The sequence below is a fragment of the Anomalospiza imberbis genome, chromosome 3, assembly GCF_031753505.1.
Source record: "Anomalospiza imberbis isolate Cuckoo-Finch-1a 21T00152 chromosome 3, ASM3175350v1, whole genome shotgun sequence".
In the NCBI taxonomy this organism is placed as follows: domain Eukaryota; kingdom Metazoa; phylum Chordata; class Aves; order Passeriformes; family Viduidae; genus Anomalospiza; species Anomalospiza imberbis.
In genome coordinates, this window is record NC_089683.1 from 87,545,549 (window position 1) to 87,558,896 (window position 13,348).

A 13,348-nucleotide genomic window follows, 5' to 3' on the forward strand; every position below is an offset into this window, starting at 1 on the left:
CTGCATTTCCTGATTTTCCTTTTTTGTTTTCCTCTTCCCAATGGCATTTCTCTTGTTCGTGTTCCCGTTCCCAAGTCTTTGGAAGGTGTTCATAACCTTTTTGCAAGATTTCAATGAGGATCAAAGTGGCAAGCTTTGGTCCATGGCCCTGCACTTGCTGGCATGCCATGCCTGTTCCTGGATTTTGCTTGGGTGGAGTTATTTGATAATTTTTTTTCCTCTCTTCCAGCCATTTTATGTCTGTCTTGTCCTCACGGTTCTCTCTTCCTCTTTGATTTTTCTCCTCTTATTGCAAGATCTCTGAGGTTAGTTTTGGCATCTTTTGCTCTTTTCCACTGCACCTCGGATGCTCCCACACCATTTTCTTTTGATCACTGCATTTCCCATTTTCCATTTATTGATTTTTTTCTCAGTGGCATTTCACTTGATCATATTTTCTTTCAAGAGCCTTTTGAAGACTTTCTCTATTGCTTTGCAAGATTTCAATGAAGAGCAAAATGGCAAGCGTTGGTCCATGGCCCTGCACTTGCTGGCATGCCATGCCTTTTCCTGGCTTTCACTTGGGTGGAGTTGTATGAATGTTTCTTTTCGCTCGACCTGCCCTTTCACCTCTGTCTTGCCCTCAGGGGTCTCTCTTCCTCTTTGATTTTTCTCCTCATTTTGCAAGATCTCTGAGGTTAGTTTTTGCACATTTTGCTCTTTTCCACCACAGTTCGTTTCCCCCAAACTCATTTTCTTGTGCTAACTGTATTTCCCAATTTCCATTTATTGATTTTATTTTTTTCCCAGTGGCATTTCACCTGATCATATTTCCTTTCCAGAGCCTTTTGAAGACTTTCTCTACCGTTTTGCAAGATTTCAATGAGGATCAAAGTGGCAAGTTCATGTCCATAGCCCGGCAGTTGCTGGCATGCCATGGCTTTGACTGCCTTTGGCTGCTGCAGAGATTTTGGAAATTATTTTTTAGCCTTACCTGCCATTTCACCTCTGTCTCGCCCTCAGGGTTCTCTCTTCCTCTTTGATATTTCTCCCCTTTCTGCAAGCTCTCTGTGATTATTTATGGCATCTTTTGCTCCATTCCACTGCACCTCGTTTGTTCCCACACCCTTTTCATTTTGCTCACTGCATTTCCTGATTTTCCTTTTTTGTTTTTCTCTTCCCAATGGCATTTCTCTTGATCGTGTTCCCGTTCCCAAGTCTTTGGAGGTGTTCATAACCTTTTTGCAAGATTTCAATGAGGATCAAAGTGGCAAGCTTTGGTCCATGGCCCTGCACTTGCTGGCATGCCATGCCTGTTCCTGGCTTTGGCTTGGCTGGAGTTGTATGAATTTTTTTTTTCCTCTCTTCCAGCCATTTCACGTCTGTCTTGCCCTCAGGGTTCTCTCTTCCTCTTTCATTTTTTACCTGATTTTACAGCAACTCCGAGGATAGATTTGGCATCTTTTGCTCCTTTCCACTGCACCTTGTTGGCTCAAAGACCATTTGCTTGTGCTCACTGCATTTCCAAATTTTCATTTTGTTTTTTACTTTTTTTTTTCTGAATAGCGTTTCACTTAAATGCATCTTCTTTCAAGAGCCTCTGGGAGCCTTTCTTTTCTGTTCCGCAAGATTTCGTTTCCTTTCCCAAAAGGAAACAAAGCTCCCTTACTGGAAAATAGGCGAAATCTTGCGGTTTAAGTGGAGATCAAAGTGGCGAGCTTTGGTCCATGGCCCGGCATTTGAAGGCATGCCATGGCTTTTCCTGGCTTTGGCTTGGCTGGAGTTGTTTGAATTTTTTTTTTTTTTTTTTCGCTCGACCTGCCCTTTCACCTCTATTTTGCCCTCAGGGTTCTATCTTCCTCTTTGATTTTTCTCCTCATTTTGCAAGATCACTGAGGTTAGTTTTGGCATCTTTTGCTCTTTTCCACTGCAGTTTGTTTGCTCCCAGCACATTTTCTTGTGCTCACTGCATTTCCCAATTTCCAATTATTGATTTATTTTCTCAGTGGCATTTCACTTGATCATATTTCCTTTCCAGAGCCTTTGGAAGATTTTCCCTACTCTTTTGCAAGATTTCAGTGGGGATCAAAGTGGTAAGCTTTGGGCCATAGCCTGGCAGTTGCTGGCATGCCATGCCTGTTCCTGGCTTTGGCTTGGCTGGAGTTGTATGAATTTTTTTTTTTTCGCTCGACCTGCCATTTCACCTCTGTCTTGCCCTCAGCGTTCTCTCTTCCTCTTTGATTTTTCTCCTCATTTTGAGAGACCACTGAGGTTAGTTTTGGCATCTTTTGCTCTTTTCCACCGCAGTTTGTTTGCTCCCAGCACATTTTCTTGTGCTCACTGCATTTCCCACTTTCCATTTATTGGTTTTCTTTTAGTGGCACTTCACCTGATCATATTTCCTTTCCAGAGCCTTTTGAAGACTTTCTCTACCGTTTTGCAAGATTTCAATGAGGATCAAAGTGGCAAGTTCATGTCCATGGCCCTGCACTTGCTGGCATGCCATGCCTTTTCCTGGCTTTGGCTTGGGTGGAGTTATTTGAAAATTTTTTTTTCCTCTATTCCTGCCATTTCTCGTCTGTCTTGCTTTCAGGGTTCTCTCTTCCTCTTTCATTTTTTGCCTGATTTTGCAGCAACTCCGACAATAGATTTGGCATCTTTTGCTCCTTTCCACTGCACCTTGATGGCGCAAAGACCATATTCTTGTGCTCACTGCATTTCTAAATTTTCATTTTGTATTTTTCTTTATTTTTTTTTTCTGAATAGCATTTCACATAAACGCATCTTCTTTCAAGAGCCTTTGGGAGCCTTTCTTTTCTGTTCCGCAAGATTTCGTTTCCTTTCCCAAAAGGAAACAAAGCTCCCTTACTGGAAAGTATGCTAAATCATGCAATTTCAGTGGAGATCAAAGTGGCAAGCTTTGGTCCATGGCCCTGCACTTGCTGGCATGCCATGCCTGTTCCTGGTTTTCACTTGGGTGGAGTTGTATGAAAATTTTTTTTCGCTTGACCTGCCATTTCACCTCTGTCTTGCCCTCAGGGTTCTCTCTTCCTCTTTGATTTTTCTCCCCTTTTTGCAAGCTCTCTGTGATTAATTATGGCATCTTTTGCTCCATTCCACTGCACCTCGTTTGTTCCCACACCCTTTTCATTTTGCTCACTGCATTTCCTGATTTTCCTTTTTTGTTTTCCTCTTCCCAATGGCATTTCTCTTGTTCGTGTTCCCGTTCCCAAGTCTTTGGAAGGTGTTCATAACCTTTTTGCAAGATTTCAATGAGGATCAAAGTGGCAAGCTTTGGTCCATGGCCCTGCACTTGCTGGCATGCCATGCCTGTTCCTGGATTTTGCTTGGGTGGAGTTATTTGATAATTTTTTTTCCTCTCTTCCAGCCATTTTATGTCTGTCTTGTCCTCACGGTTCTCTCTTCCTCTTTGATTTTTCTCCTCTTATTGCAAGATCTCTGAGGTTAGTTTTGGCATCTTTTGCTCTTTTCCACTGCACCTCGGATGCTCCCACACCATTTTCTTTTGATCACTGCATTTCCCATTTTCCATTTATTGATTTTTTTCTCAGTGGCATTTCACTTGATCATATTTTCTTTCAAGAGCCTTTTGAAGACTTTCTCTATTGCTTTGCAAGATTTCAATGAAGAGCAAAATGGCAAGCGTTGGTCCATGGCCCTGCACTTGCTGGCATGCCATGCCTTTTCCTGGCTTTCACTTGGGTGGAGTTGTATGAATGTTTCTTTTCGCTCGACCTGCCCTTTCACGTCTGTCTTGCCCTCAGGGGTCTCTCTTCCTCTTTGATTTTTCTCCTCATTTTGCAAGATCTCTGCGGTTAGTTTTTGCACATTTTGCTCTTTTCCACCACAGTTCATTTCCCCCAAACTCATTTTCTTGTGCTAACTGCATTTCCCAATTTCCATTTATTGATTTTATTTTTTTCCCAGTGGCACTTCACCTGATCATATTTCCTTTCCAGAGCCTTTTGAAGACTTTCTCTACCGTTTTGCAAGATTTCAATGAGGATCAAAGCGGCAAGTTCATGTCCATGGCCCTGCACTTGCTGGCATGCCATGCCTTTTCCTGGCTTTGGCTTGGGTGGAGTTATTTGAAAATTTTTTTTTCCTCTATTCCTGCCATATCACGTCTGTCTTGCCCTCAGCGTTCTCTCTTCCTCTTTCATTTTTTACCTGATTTTACAGCAACTCCGACAATAGATGTGGAATCTTTTGCTCCTTTCCACTGCACCTTGATGGCTCAAAGACCATTTGCTTGTGCTCACTGCATTTCCAAATTTTCATTTTGTTTTTTATTTTTTTTTTCTGAATAGCGTTTCACTTAAATGCATCTTCTTTCAAGAGCCTTTGGGAGCCTTTCTTTTCTGTTCCGCAAGATTTCGTTTCCTTTCCCAAAAGGAAACGAAGCTCCCTTACTGGAAAGTATGCTAGATCAAAGTGGCAAGCTTTGGTCCATGGCCCTGCACTTGCTGGCATGCCATGCCTGTTCCTGGCTTTGGCTTTGGTGGAGATACTTGAATTTTTTTTTTCACTCCTCCTGCCATTTCATGTCTGTCTTGCCCTCAGGGTACTCTCTTCCTCTTTGATTTTTTTGCCTGATTTTGCAGCAACTCCGAGGTGAGATTTGCCATCTTTTGCTGCTTTCCACGGCACCTTGTTGGCTCAATGACCATTTGCTTGTGCTCACTGCATTTCCAAATTTTCATTTTGTTTTTTTTTCTAATTTTTCTCAATGGCGTTTCACATAAACGCATCTGCTTTCAAGAGACTTTGGGAGCCTTTCTTTTCTGTTCCGCAAGATTTCGTTTCCTTTCCCAAAAAGAAACAAAGCTCCCTTACTGGAAAGTATGCTAAATCATGCAATTTCAGTGGAGATCAAAGTGGCGAGCTTTGGTCCATGGCCCTGCACTTGCTGGCATGAAATGCCTGTTCCTGGCTTTGGCTTGGCTGGATTTGTATGAAAATTTTTTTTCGCTTGACCTGCCATTTCACCTCTGTCTTGCCCTCAGGGGTCTCTCTTCCTCTTTGATTTTTCTCCTCATTTTGCAAGTTCACTGAGGTTAGTTTTGGCATCTTTTGCTCTTTTCCACTGCAGTTTGTTTGCTCCCAGCACATTTTCTTGTGCTCACTGCATTTCCCAATTTCCAATTATTGATTTATTTTCTCAGTGGCATTTCACTTGATCATATTTCCTTTCCAGAGCCTTTTGAAGACTTTCTCTGCTCTTTTGCTGGCATGCCATGGCTTTGACTGCCTTTGGCTTCTGCAGAGATTTTGGAAATTATTTTTTAGCCTTACCTGCCATTTCACCTCTGTCTTGCCCTCAGGGGTCTCTCTTCCTCTTTGATTTTTCTCCCCTTTTTGCAAGCTCTCTGTGATTAATTATGGCATCTTTTGCTCCATTCCACTGCACCTCGTTTGTTCCCACACCCTTTTCATTTTGCTCACTGCATTTCCTGATTTTCCTTTTTTGTTTTTCTTTTCCCAATGGCAATTCTCTTGTTCATGTTCCCGTTTTCGAGTCATTGGAAGACATTCTTGACCGTTTTGCAAGATTTCAATGAGGATCAAAGTGGCAAGCTTTGGTCCATGGCCCTGCACTTGCTGGCATGCCATGCCTGTTCCTGGATTTGGCTTGGCTGGAGATGTATGAAATTTTTATTTCCTCTCTTCCAGGCATTTCACGTCTTTCTTGCCCTCAGGGTTCTCTCTTCCTCTTTGATTTTTTTGCCTGATTTTGCAGCAACTCCGAGGTTAGATTTGGCATCTTTTGCTCCTTTCCACTGCACCTTGTTGACTCAAAGACCAATTTCTTCTGCTCACTGCATTTCCAAATTTTCGTGTTTGTATTTTTCCTTTTTTTTTTTTTTCTTAATGGCGTTTCACATAAACGCATCTTCTTTCAAGAGCCTTTGGGAGCCTTTCTTTTCTGTTCCGCAAGATTTCGTTTCCTTTCCCAAAAGAAAACAAAGCTCCCTTACTGGAAAATATGCTAAATCATGCAATTGCAGAGGAGATCAAAGTGGCAAGCTTTGGTCCATGGCCCTGCACTTGCTGGCATGCCATGCCTGTTCCTGGCTTTGGCTTGCATGGAGTTGTATGAAAATTTTTTTTCGCTCTTCCTGCCATTTCATGTCTGTCTTGCCCTCAGGGTTCTCTCTTCCTCTTTGATTTTTCTCCTCATTTTGCAAGATCTCTGAGGTTAGTTTTTGCACATTTTGCTCTTTTCCACCACAGTTCGTTTCCCCCAATCTCATTTTCTTGTGCTAACGGCATTTCCCAATTTCCATTTATTGATTTTTTTTTTTTTTTCTCAGTGGCAGTTCACCTGATCACATTTCCTTTCCAGGGCCTTTTGAAGACTTTCTCTACCATTTTGCAAGATTTCAATGAGGATCAAAGTGGCAAGTTCATGTCCATAGCCCTTGCACTTGCTGGCATGCCATGCCTTTTCCTGGCTTTGGCTTGGGTGGAGTTATTTGAATTTCTTTTTTTTTTTTTCTTTCTATTCCTGCCATTTCACGTCTGTCTTGCCCTCAGCGTTCTCTCTTCCTCTTTGATTTTTTGCCTGATTTTGCAGCAACTCCGACAATAGATGTGGCATCTTTTGCTCCTTTCCACTGCACCTTGTGGTCTCAAAGACCATTTTCTCGTGCTCTCTGCATTTCCAAATTTTCATTTTTTATTTTTGCTTCCTTTTTTTCTGAATGGCGATTCACTAAAATGCATCTTCTTTCAAGAGCCTTTGGGAGCCTTTCTTTTCTGTTCCACCAGATTTTGTTTCCTTTCCTAAAAGGAAACAGCGCTCCCTTACTGGAAAATAAGCGAAATCTTGCGGTTTCAGTGGAGATCAAAGTGGCGAGCTTTGGTCCATAGCCCTGCATTTGCTGGCATGCCATGGCTTTTCCTGGCTTTGGCTTGGCTGGAGTTGTGTCAAAATTTTTTTCGTTCTTCCTGCCATTTCATGTCTGCCTTGCCCTCAGGGTTCTATCTTCCTCTTTGATTTTTCTCCTCATTTTGCAAGATATCTGAGGTTCCTTTTGGCATCTTTTGCTCTTTTCCACCGCAGTTCGTTTCATCCAAGCTCATTTTCTTGTGCTCACTGCATTTCCCAATTTCCATTTATTGTTTGTTTTTCTCAGTGGCACTTCACCTGATCATATTTCCTTTCCAGAGCCTTTTGAAGACTTTCTCTACCGTTTTGCAAGATTTCAATGAGGATCAAAGTGGCAAGTTCATGTCCATGGCCCTGCACTTGCTGGCATGCCATGCGTTTTCCTGGTTTTGGCTTGGGTGGAGTTACTTGAATTTTTTTTGTTTTCCTCTCTTCCTGCCATTTCTCGTCTGTCTTGCCCTCAGGGTTCCCTCTTCCTCTTTGATTTTTTGCCTGATTTTGTAGCAACTCCAATGATAGATTTGGCATCTTTTGCTCCTTTCCACTGCACCTTGTTGGCTCAAAGACCATTTTCTTGTGCTCACTGCATTTCCAAACTTTCATTTTGGTTTTTTTTTCTTCTTCTCAAAGGCGTTTCAATTAAATGCATCTGCTTTCAAGAGCCTTTGGGAGCCTTTCTTTTCTGTTCTGCCAGATTTCGTTTCCTTTCCCAAAAAGAAACAGCGCTCCCTTACTGGAAAATAGGCGAAGTCTTGCGGTTTAAGTGGAGATCAAAGTGGCGAGCTTTGGTCCATGGCCCTGCACTTGCTGGCATGTCATGCTTCTTCCTGGATTTGGCTTGGCTGGAAATGTATAAAAACTTTTTTTTCGCTCTTCCTGCCATTTCACGTCTGTCTTGCCCTCAGGGTTCTCTCTTCCTCTTTGATTTTTCTCCTCATTTTGCAAGATCTCTGAGGTTAGTGTTGGTTCCTTTTGCTCTTTTCCACCGCAGTTCGTTTGCTCCCAGAATATTTTCTTGTGCTCACTGCATTTCCCAATTTCCATTTATTGGGTTTATTTTCTCAGTGGCATTTCACTTGATCATATTTCCTTTCCAGAGCCTTTTGAAGACTTTCTCTACCATTTTGCAAGATTTCAATGAGGATCAAAATGGCAATTTCATGTCCATGTCTCTGCACATGCTGGCATGCCATGCCTTTTCCTGGCTTTGGCTTGGGTGGAGTTCTATGAAATTTTTTTTTCGCTCTTCCTGCCATTTCACGTTAGTCCTGCCCTCAGGGTTCTCTCTTCCTCTTTGATTTTTCTCCTGATTTTGCAAGACTACTGAGGTTAGTTTTGGCATCTTTTCCTCCATTCCACTGCACCTCGGTTTCTCCCACACCATTTTCTTCCCTTCACTGCATTTCCCAATTTCCATTTATTGATCTTTTTCTCAGTGGCATTTCACTTGATCATATTTCCTTTCCAGAACCTTTTGAAGACTTTATCTATCGTTTAGCAAGATTTCAATGAGGATCAAATGGCAATCTTTGGTCCATGGCCCTGCACTTTCTGACATGCCTTGCCATTCACTGGCTTTGGCTTGGACGGAGGTTTTGGAAATAGTTATTTAGCTTTACCTGCCATTTCACTCCTGTCTGGCCTTCAGTGTTCTCTCATCCTCTGTGACTTATCCATTTATTTGAGAGCTTTTCTAACGTTAATTTTGGCATCTTTTGCTCCTTTGCACTGCATCTCAGATGCTCCCAGCACATTTTCTTTTGATCACAGCATTTCCCAATTTCCATTTATTGATTTTTTTTTTTTTCGCAGTGGCATTTCACCTGATCATATTTCCTTTCCAGAGCCTTTTGAAGACTTTCTCTACCGTTTTGCAAGATTTTAATGAGGATCAAAGTGGCAAGCTTTGGTCCATGGCCCTGCACCTCCTGGCATGCCATGCTTATTGCTGGCTTTGGCTTGGGTAGAGTTGTTTGAAATTTTTTTTTTCGCTCTTCCTGCCCTTTCACGTCTGTCTTGCCCTCAGGGTTCTCTCTTCCTCTTTGATTTTTTGCCTGATTTTGCAGCAACTCCGACAATAGATGTGGAATCTTTTGTTCCTTTGTACTGCACCTTGTTGGCTCAAAGACCATTTTCTTGTGCTCACTGCATTTCCAAATTATCGTGGGTTTTGTTTTTTTTTTTTCTCAGTGGCAATTCACTTGATGGTATGTCCTTTCCAGAGCCTTTGGGAGCCTTTCTTTTCTGTTCCGCAAGTTTTCCTTTTCTCTTCCCCAGGGGAAACAAAGCTCGGTTTCGAGTAAGTAAAAGAAATCTTGCTATTTCGGTGGGGAACAAAGTGTCAAGCTTTGGTCCATAGCCCTGCACTTGCTGGCATGCCATGCCTTTTCCTGGCTTTGGCTTGGGTGGAGGTTTTGGAAATTGTTTTGTAGCTTTACCTGCCATTTCCCGTCTGTCTTGACCTCAGGGTTCTCTCTTCCTCTTTGATTTTTCCCCTGATTTTGCCGCATTTCTGAGGTTATTTTTGGCATCTTTTGTTCCTTTCCCCTGCTCCTCGTTTTCTCCGGGACCATTTTCTCGTGCTCTCTACATTTTCCAATTTTACTTTTTTCTTTTCTTTTTTTTTTTTTTTAATCTTCTGAAAGGCATTTCAATTGATCATATCTCCTTTCCAGAATCTTTGGGAGATTTTTTCTGCTATTTTGCAAGATTTCAGTGGGGATCAAAGTGACATGCTTCGGTCCATCGCCTTGCACTTGCTTTTATTCAATGCCTTTTTCTGGCTTTGTCTTGGGTAGAGTTGTATGAAATTTTTTTTAGCTCTGCCGGCCATTTCCCATTTGTCTTGCCCTCAGGGTTCTCTCTTCCTCCTTGATTTTTCCCCTGATTTTGTGGCATCTCTGAGTTTAGTTTTGGCATCTTTTTCTCCTTTCCACTGCACCTCATTTACTCCCAGACCATTTTCATGATGCAGAATTTCACACTATGAAGTGTGCTGATTTTAAGTTTTTTGATGGCCAAAAAACTTACAGGAGCCAAAGCCTGTTTTTCTTCAGCCTTTTTCGTCTTTGGATTATTGCTATACTCATAATACTATACCTTTGTGTATTTCTAGCTGTAGAGTCAAACGCCTTACTTTCTGCATTCTTTGCTCTTAGCTGTAACAGCCCATATCACCACCAGAATAATGGCATTGATGGCAAAGAGATCTATGAATCAATACAGACACAATCATGTGCTCCTGGTTTTTCCCTCGACTTTCTCTAGCCTCTCTCTTGAGGATATACACCCAGGTGCTCCAGATAGGCCATTCTTACAGGAATTGTAGCTTATTGATTTTAGGCATCAATTTTCAAGTTTCTTATTAAAAATGAAAAAAATTTTCTTATCTATTTTAAAGAAAAAAATTCTGAAAGAAAACAAAACAAAAAAAAATTCTGCATTTTTCAAGACTAGACAGTAAATCTGATCTCCTGTACCCATCTTCTCATTAGTTTGAGCTACATGCCTTTGAAGCCTCAATAATCTTTAAAGTAATTAGGTCACCCAGATCTGAGACTGAAATCTGAGACCAAAATGGTACTTCTTAAGGAGTGATGCCTTACAAGCAGATAGGCTAGATAAACAAAATTTAAAAATCCCAACCCTCAAGTGACAAAACACATGGGTAACAATAATAATTCCTGCTGCCCCTGGAGATCTTCACACCGAGAAATTAAAGAATTTGCAGTAATTGTCCTCCTAATCATGCTATTACATGCAGTGTGAAAATAGTGTATTTCAAAATCGCTCCCATCAAAACGAAAAGCTTCTATGTACTCTGAGCGGATATATAAAAAAAGCCTTTGAGAAATGGACACAGATGAAAAATCTATGTAGAAACTATTTCTACACACACCAAAGTAAATTTCATAAATTACATACCAAAGTAACTTTGACTCAGTATTTTGATAATGCAATTTTTTTCCTCATTTATTAACATGTTTTCAGGATTTTACCATGTTGACTTAGACATCTTCAATTCTGCAGCCTGGTTTAATGTGATCTGTATGTAGCATACCCCACTGGTGACATGAACTGCATGCTTCCTCTTTCCGATAGACACATCTTCAGCTCCAAGTGCAGCGCTTTGTCCTTTTCCATATGATGTTTTTGCTTTGGTCCCCTGTGTCAGGCAGTATTGTAACAGTTAAATGTAATATTCTTAATATTACACTAAAAACTTTGCCTGCCCTATAGAATGTGCTAGTCCTGCAGAAGTGAAACTCTGTTGGAGTATTGATCACTCAGTAGTGAAATGAACAGGGCTAATGCCTTTATTAATGTTCATCTCTTTATTAAAAAGATCAGCTGGGCAGGGGGCCCGACACGGACCTTGCCCCCACTGTTGTAGCTTCCCCAGTAGCCAAAAGGGAAGGAAGTGTGCAGAGTCTGTTGCTGAAGTCCAGAGTAGAAGCCGTCCCTTATTCTTCCCTTGTGGCATACAGGTAGTCAAAGGGTGAGGAGGCATGCAGAGTCTGTTGCTGACGTCCAGAACAACAGCTGTCCCCTCTCCTTCCCTTGTGGCAGTCCCCAGGAAGTTCTGTCTTTCTGTTTCCGCTTCCCACAGCCTAGTCTAGTCTAACTTTTTAGGTGATGGTGGCGGCCAAAAGTTGATTAGGGGATTTGTTTCCCTCTTCCTCAGCTAGGGCATTTGTCTGGCCCCCTCTACTGTCTTTAGTTCTTTATTTAGGGGTGTGTTTATCCCCTAAAGACACTCCCATGATCCCGAGGGGTTTTTTTTATTTGCATTTTAGTCCCAGAATGTCGGCGGGGGTGGGGGAGGCAGGTTAACTCCAGGTAGTTTAGAGAAAACAAACAGAGCAATTAGCTAATTAACATTTTAATATCGGTACTCAGCTAGAGCCAGCAGCCATTCCAGTGTTGCCATAGGAACTAGGAAGGCCCTGCCCATGTTCCCAGGAACACCTGAGAATTTTGTTCATTACAAGTAGGATGCCAAACAATCAGACATTGGCAGTTTCTGCAGAATATTTGCAACCTTTGTTTTTAGTCCAGCAGCATGGACAGAGTGAAATTGCATTGGCAAGCACACAAATTTGACAAAAAATTTCAATCCCCCTCCCAGTGCACTTCCATGGGATACAAAACACCACAAACAACTTCTGACCTCTCTGAGCAATGATCACCCCTAAACATGTTATTCTGCAAACTGGAAAACTATACAAAGAAAACTAAACTAAAGAAAGCTGGTATTATTAAAAGAAAGAAAACAATAAACAAACAAACAAAAAAAAAAACCAAACCAAAACCAACAAAACCAAAACAGACAAACCAACAAAGTAAACCATGCATTCATTATCCACTTAAATATCTTTTCTGTAATATTTTGCTTTAAAAAAAGAGAGGAGAGGAATTGGAGGTTAAAAAACAAAAAGCATCCTAAAGAGTTGAGGTACATATTGTTCAGTGAGGGATGTACTCACAGAGGTTTCATGGAAGTCCCTCACATTATCCCTATTGGCAGCAAGCAGTGTTGCAGGGCTTTTGGGCTTGGGTATGTGGGATGACTACAGAACACCAGAGCAATGTCTGTAGGAAGAATAGGGAAATGACCCTAGAGTACCTAGGAATGAAACTAAAGAGAATTACAAGCAGATTTTAAGAGCAAGACATCAAGAAGAAGACAGGGATGCTGAAAAAAGGGAAATAGAAAACCCCTTCAAAATTATAAAAACCTAAAAGAGTCATTCAGAATTGTCTCCTTCAAAGCCAAATATTCCTACTGCTTCGCTTCATTGACAATGACATTTCCATGGGGTCTGGAATCTGATCTGGCACATATAATTTACGGAAGCTTATAAATTGTTTTACTGTAGCAGCACACCAACAATGATATACTATGGATTTTAGATGAGTATTTTATATTTCCACAAAAGTCAATAAAGTCATGCCAGCAGAAAACTTGGCTTTACATTCACATAAAATATTTTATCTCAAAGAACAATAGAAACTCTATTCAAATTGAATCACTTCATATTGTTACAAACTGCAATTAATCTGCTCAGACTGAAAAGCCATATGAATTTTTGACTGAAAGGCATGTCATTAAGTTTCTCAGTTGTTTACATGTAATGCAACGTGACAGGAATTTGTATAGAGATGAGAGAAAATGAGCTATTTGACATTAACTCTTTGGAATCCTGTCTATGGCTGTTTGCAGTCTGCAGTGGATTGGCAGGGCTGATCACTTGCATAAGTGTTGGATTTCTAGGCGGATTTCTCAGACTCAGTTGTTTTTTGAGGAACATTTGGTGAAAACTCACTGTGTCTTTGAGTATTCAAGCCTAGGGAGGAAGAGAACATTAATATCACCATTTTCTAGCAAGAGTAAAAAATAAATCTACAAAAAGGAAATACTTGATTTATATTAAGCAGGACAGGTAAAAAGTGATG